Below are 7,356 nucleotides of genomic sequence, written 5' to 3'. Positions count from 1 at the left end.
CCACCCATGGCCAGTTCGCTGCCTCTCTTCTAATTGCAGAACACGACACTTAGCTTCAGTAGCCTTCAAATATTGGTTGTAATTTAGTTGGCTATTTAGTTGTTTTTTATCAACATGCAGTGAATTGTATGGACACTCACCTTGGGGTTTCTGATAGCTAGCTTTTGGTCTTTTCATGCAAAACAAATTTATCTTTCACCCATACACACACCATGATAGTACTAGGATCGTTGCTCAAGGGGTAATATTCTCTTAAAGCCTGTGACACAGAGGCAAAACCAAAGAGTTATGTACTGAGGTCCAGCCACTTGCTCATGTTGTTTTCTAAATGATATCAAGCCATGACCTGGATATGCAGTTACCTGCACCTGCATGATGTACTTTAGCTATTACTTGCTCATGTTGTTTTCTAAATGATAATTATTATTTCAGCATTCAAAGAGATTACACAGTCTTGCTATCTGCGTTCAGTGTGATTTTCATGATTTGACCGCTGATGTTACAATTGTCGGCGTCTGGGGAACGGTGGTGCCCAGACTTGCCTTCCTGTGGCCCGCGAGCATGGCTCCATCAACAGCCCGGTACGGCCCAGCTTCAGCAACGACAACTCAAGACCGTCACGAGGGGCCAAGCCTCGCGAGGCGGACGACGCCAAGATGTCCTTGGGGCAGCCTCACTAAGCTGGCTCCCAAGGAGCGGAGATATCTATGCAAGGGGCACCTCACGAGGTTCGCGTGACGTGAGCCATGACGACCAAGGCCAGGCCGGCGCCAGTGGGCATAGTGCACTAGTTTCCTCTTTGGTGCTAAGGAGGCAAGCGCAGACGTGGGGTCCCGAGGAATCAGGCAAAGGTTTTCATATCTGTGCAACAAGACCAAGACCAACAGGATGGAGGTCATCGCGGAGCCCACAACAGCGTCACCACTAGAGCCTTTGGCAGGGGAAGACTACTTTTGTCAGGATAGCTTGTACTAGTTCTCCCCCTTCATACTTGGCCATTGTGGGATCCCTTCTTGCCTAAACATTTGGGAAGAGGACCAGGGCCACTATAAATAGGACCTAGCCACCACCGTAGGGGAGAGGAGACGGAGAATCATTCAGATCACCCTCACACCCACCAGCTCATCGAGCTCAAGAACACCTCACCCTCACTGTACTAGTTCATCCTCAGCCCCTCGAGGCAATCCACCCACAAACTGGAGTAGGGTATTACACCGCAAGGTGGCCCGAACTAGTGTAAGCCCCCGTGTCCCTTGTTCTTTGGGTTCATCAAGCTAGGCCCTGGGATCGTTGAGCGAGCGAGTTGGGGAGAGAGTGTTCTTTGTGCGCACCCCAGAGTTCGAACCTCTCAAGGGTTTTCCGGAACCCGTAATCCGACATTCGGCGCGCCAGGTAGGGGTGCGCGGAAACCTCTCTTCCATTGATCGACGCACCACTGCTCCACCGCTTCCATGGCTGACGCTCGTCAAGCCCTTGCTGAGCACCGAGCCGGTCTCAACGCTCCCGTCACCCAGACGGCGCCCGTCGGCGGGCCTCCCCATCGCTCTCCATCACCCGCTGCCAATGCCGCCACCGGCTCGGCGGGAAACGAGTAGCAAGCCTCGTCGCTGCACCCCTCTGTACGGAGGGACGGACACACCGCCACCCCATCGCTGACTCCGGCCGGCTCGTCGTCCCACACTCGCCGTGGACCCGCGGACGCGCAGGCCGCTCTGCTCATGGCGTGCGAGCTCCTACCTTACCGCCCCGTCGACAGTCCCTACAAGGAATGGTTGGACCGCATCGCCGAGCTCGTCAGCGCCGCTGGGGGCTCTCCTACACCGTCCCTTCCGCTGCCTCGTCCGCCTCCTGCTACGGGCGACGTGGCCCATGCAGCGCCTCCGCCACCACCACATAAGGACGTCGCCCTCGCACCAAGACGCATGGCCCCGCGGCACGACCCACCGCTCAGGGCACCCGCGCGTGCAGAAGGAAGCTGCCGAGAAATCCCGCGGCCGCAAGAAGATGCTCCTGCACTCCCAGCGCCACCATGTCAAGACCACACGCCGCCTGCGGCGGCGACGCGTGGATACCAAGACCAGGCTCCACCTCCACAACGGGCTCCAGTCACCACCGCAGGCTGTCGAGCCTTCACCCCCGAGCTGTGCAACATTGTTTGGCCCTACAAGTTCAAGCCTGATCTGCCTCCGCGCTACGACGGCACCCCCGACCCTGCAGAGTTCCTGCAGCTCTACGAGCTCAGCATCGAGGCGGCCAACGACGACGAAAAGGTTATGGCGAACTAGTTTTCCATGGCCCTGATATGTCCATTTTGCATCATGCTTTTATATTGATATTTATTGCATTATGGGCTGTTATTACACATTATGTCACAATACTTATGCCTATTCTCTCTTATTTTACAAGGTTTACATAAGGAGGGAGAATGCCGGCAGCTGGAATTCTGGGCTGGAAAAGGAGCAAATATTAGAGACCTATTCTGCACAACTCCAGAAGTCCTGAAACTCCACGAAATTTATTTTTGGAAATAATAAAAAATACTGAGCGAAAGAAATATGTCAGGGGGCCTCCACCTGTCCACGAGGGTGGGGGGGGGCGCGCCCCCTGCCTCGTGGGCCCCCTGTTGGCCCTTCGGTGGCCATCTTCTGCTATATGAAGTCTTTCGTCCGAAGAAAAATCATAAGCAAGCTTTCGGGACGAGACTCCGCCGCCACGAGGCGGTACCAATCTAGGGCTCCGGCAGAGCTGTTCTGCCGGGGGCACTTCACTCCGGGAGGGGGAAATCATCGCCATCGTCATCACCAACGCTCCTCTCATCGGGAGAGGGCAATCTCCATCAACATCTTCACCAGCACCATCTCCTCTCAAACCCTAGTTCATCTCTTGTATCCAATTCTTGTCTCCAAGTCTGGGATTGGTACCTGTAGGTTGCTAGTAGTGTTGATTACTCCTTGTAGTAGATGCTAGTTGGTTTATTTGGTGGAAGATCATATGTTCAGATCCATTATGCATATTAATACCCCTCTGATTATGAACATGAATATGCTTTGTGAGTAGTTACGTTTTTCCTGAGGACATGGGAGAAGTCTTGCTATTAGTAGTCATGTGAATTTGGTATTCGTTCTATATTTTGATGAGATGTATGTTGTCTATCCGCTAGTGGTGTTATGTGAACGTCGACTACATAACACTTCACCATTATTTGGGTCTAGAGGAAGGCATTGGGAAGTAATAAGTAGATGATGGATTGCTAGAGTGACAGAAGCATAAACCCTAGTTTATGCGTTGCTTCGTAAGGGGCTGATTTGGATCCATATGTTTCATGCTATGGTTAGGTTTACCTTAATACTTTTGTGGTAGTTGCGGATGCGTGCAATAGAGGTTAATCATAAGTGGGATGCTTGTCCAAGTAAGGGCAGCACCCAAGCACCGGTCCACCCACATATCAAATTATCAAAGTACCGAACGTGAATCATATGAACGTGATGAAAACTAGCTTGACGATAATTCCCATGTGTCCTCGGGAGCGCTTTTCTCTATATAAAAGTTTGTCCAGGCTTGTCCTTTGCTACAAAAAGGATTGGGCCACCTTGCTGCACTTTCTTTACTTTTGTTACTTGTTGCTCGTTACCAATTATCCTATCACAAAACTATCTGTTACCTATAATTTAAGTGCTTGCAGAGAATACCTTGCTAAAAACCACTTATCATTTCCTTCTGCTCCTCGTTGGGTTCGACACTCTTACTTATCGAAAGGACTACGATAGGTCCCCTATACTTGTGGGTCATCAGGCCCTCAAGCACGGCGCGCATTCGTGGCTCCTGAACCTGCCCGCGGGATCGATCTCCTCCTGGGGAGAGATGCGCGAGCACTTCACCGCCAACTTCCAAGGCACTCGCGACCGCCCGCCCGCCGCTGGAGACCTGCGGCGCATCAAGCAACAGCCAGGGGGGAGACCCTGCGCAAGTACATACAGCGCTTCAAGAGCGTTCATCTCAAGACCCCAAGGTGACAGATGAGGCCATCATCTCAGCATTCTCCGATGGCGTTCGTGTTGTCAAGATGAAGGAGGAGCTCGCCATACACGAGGACCTACGCACGGCTCTAGATATGTTCAACATGGCGACCAAGTGCGCGGGAGCTGAGGAGGGACGCCTCTCCCTCCTCGAGCTTCCAGCTGCCGACCCAGAAGACAAGAAGGCCAAGGACAAGGACGTGAAGCGCAAGGGGGCGGCCGTGCTCGCGGCTGAGCCACAGATGAAGCGCGGCTACGACCACCCCGACTCATCCAAGGGCGGCCGCCCGTTCTGCGCCTTCCACAACGTACACAGCCACAACATGAACGATTGTTAGAAGCTCAGGGCCATCCACGACGCGCGCTTAGGACGACACCCTGAGCGCAACAACCAAGGCTACGGCCATGGAGGAGGCAGAAGTGGGGGCGCTGGGACGACCGCGGCCCCTGCCAGTAGTGGCGCGACCGGCCTCGTGAGGATCGCTGGCCGGACCAACCTTGCGAGGGTGCCTGGAGGGACCAGCCTCGTGAGGAACGCCCTCAGGGCAATGCTGGCCTCCCTCCGCTACCACCACCACGAAGGAGGAACGACGACCACCACTAGGACGATGGGGCTGGGGGCTTCCAGGAGCCTCGCGCCATCGCTTGCATCCTGGGTGGCACTCAGGCCACATCCTCCCGGCACATCTTCAAGCAGTTCGCTCGTGAGGTGAACGCGGCCCTCCCCAGGCTCGAGGCCACGCGCCCGCTCAGGTGGTCCAAGTGCACCATTACCTTCAGCTCGTCCGACCAGCTCAAGTGCGTGGTGACTATCGGCGCAATCCCGATGCTCTGCTCGCCCATCATCAGCAATGTCCTTGTCACTAAGACCCTCATCAACGACGGAGCAGGGCTCAATGTTCTCTCCGTCGAGACGTTCGACCGCCTCCAAGTGCCATATGATCAACTGCAGCCAACCAAGCCCTTCTCAGGAGTGACGGACGGCTCCACCACCCCGATAGGGCAAAGCCACCTCCCTGTCACCTTCGGCAAGCGTGACAACTACCGCACTGAGCTCATCAACTTCGACGTCGCCCACATCCGCCCTCCGCACAATGCCATCCTTGGGTATCCGGCCCTGGCCAAGTTCATGGCGGTGACCCATCATGGTTACAATGTCCTCAAGATGCCAGGAAGCTATGGCATCATCACGATCGCTTGCGAGGAGAAGGATGTCGTGTGCTCTCTCGAGCGCGCCTACCAGGCTGCGGCGGCCGAAGACCCAGACAACGAAGGTGCCATCTACCCTCCTGAGGTTGTCCCCAAGAAGAAGAAGCAGTTGCGTAGCCAGGAGCCTCAGGAGAGCGGTGTCTCCAGCAGCACCACCTCGGGACCTGCACCCACGGATGGGGCGCCTCCCTCCCTCGCATAGGAAGGCGCGCCCGGCGCCCTCCTCGGGCTGGGCTCGGGGGCTCTCTGTTGGAGGGTCTCTGACTTAGCCAATGTCACGAGGGAGGCGCTCGGGCACCACGTGGAGGCATGCTTCACCGCACGCTTCCCTGATGAGGGCACAAGGCATGGAGTGCCTGGTGCTCAGGAGTTCATCACCAAGGCGACCGAGGAGCTTCAAGAGGCGAGAGCCATGCGCGGCGACCGCCGCCCACCACTTGGCGCAGCTCCTTGTCCTAGTGAGGACGACGAGCTGCGCGTCTGTGTCACATTCCAGGGCTCAACAGAGCCGCATCTCAGGAGCGCTTCTAGCACTCGCGCGTTGGTCAGTGCGAGGGTCCCCCTCACAGCTACGTCCGCATGCCCTTCGGCCTGCCGAATGCTGGTGCCACGTTCCAGCGTCAGCTGCAAAGCGTTCTGGCGGCTCAGGAAGCCAGGCATCACGCAGTCCTGGCAGAGATGGCGACGGTTCTTCATGAGTCTCCCGGGCCCCCATAGCCTCCCGATGCTCAAGACCCAGGCGACTCGTGAGGAGCAACTTCTTCGACATGCGTGTTCAGCTACTTCAACATCCCTCCAGCAATAGTGCTAGGTGACACTTTCCGATTCATTCTGTTGGGGGCGCCCCTCGGGCGACATTATCCCCAAGTCGCATGGGCCTGTCCCTGCGACGTGTATCATTTTTGCACCTTTAATCCACTCTGTTGGGGGCGCCCCTCGGGCTGCATCAACCCCAGGCCCCGTGGGTCCGTCCCTGCGGTATGTATCGTTCTTACATTTATCTGAACTAGCTTGCCTCCTCCCATGAGTTACTTCATGATTATCGCTTACTTCCTTGTTGCCCTTCGCGGCCTCCCGCATTGCTGACCGATCTCCTACTCATCCCGCAACGGGAGCTACACATGCTGGCACGGTGCTTGTGCTCGGGTCCGTCCCTGCAACACTGAAAAACTTGAGGGATCGAGCTCTGGCTCGCGGCCCGCCCCGCGCACATCACCTCACCAGATCCTTAGTGCCTTCATCTTCTTGCGAAAAGATCAGCAGCAGGACAGCAAACGCGATTACAAGCTGCATTCTCCCCTCGAACTAACCCGCAGGGATCTCCGGAGCTTGGCTACGGGTGGCTTCACCGGCCTCCCTCCTTTTGCGTGATTCACTTGCGCGTTAAAGGGGGGGCTCTTGAGCATCGCGCCTCAGGAACTCCTACTGACTCTCCAACCCTCGCCCCCTGGCCTTGACCACGGCATCGGGACCTGGCATACCAGCGGCGGCTGAGCTTGCTCGAGGGTCGGAACCCGAGGACGCGGAGCATTTAGATGCACAAGAAAGGGGGAAGCCGGCGTGAGCCTCACCTGGTAACACTACCACTGAAGCACAAATTGAACGCTGTGCAAGGAACCACCTCGGACTCGACAAGATAAGTCACATATTCGCGTTAGCATGACATCGCAATTGGAATTTTCGGTTCGGGCAGCCTTGCTCTGGCAATGCCGCCTTCCTTTTATGCCTTCGGGACGCTGCTTGCACGCCAAAGGGGACCTCTTGAGCATCATGCCTCAGGAGCTCTTACCGGACCTTGGGCCCCTCACCTCCTGGCCTTGACCACGGAATCGCAACCTGGCATACCAGCGACGGCTGAAGCCTACCTGGGGACTGGGACCTGCCGGCGTAGAGCGCTGAGCTACCGCGAGGACGAAAAGGGGGGACAGTGACGAAGCAAGACAGGCCACCACAAATCTTATAGTAGGAATAATAAGCGTCGGAGCAAAAGCATTACAGTTTCTTAACACGCCCCCACGGGGTTCGTCTCGATTCCTTGCAGGGAACAAAATAACGAAAAAACCCAAGGAACCCTGACTATAGGCATCGCCGCCGACGCCATCAATGATAGTGGGCCACGAGGGGCTGACGC

Source organism: Triticum aestivum, chromosome 5D (assembly GCF_018294505.1).
Source record: "Triticum aestivum cultivar Chinese Spring chromosome 5D, IWGSC CS RefSeq v2.1, whole genome shotgun sequence".
Lineage (NCBI taxonomy): Eukaryota > Viridiplantae > Streptophyta > Magnoliopsida > Poales > Poaceae > Triticum > Triticum aestivum.
Note: the sequence above shows the minus strand (reverse complement) of the source record.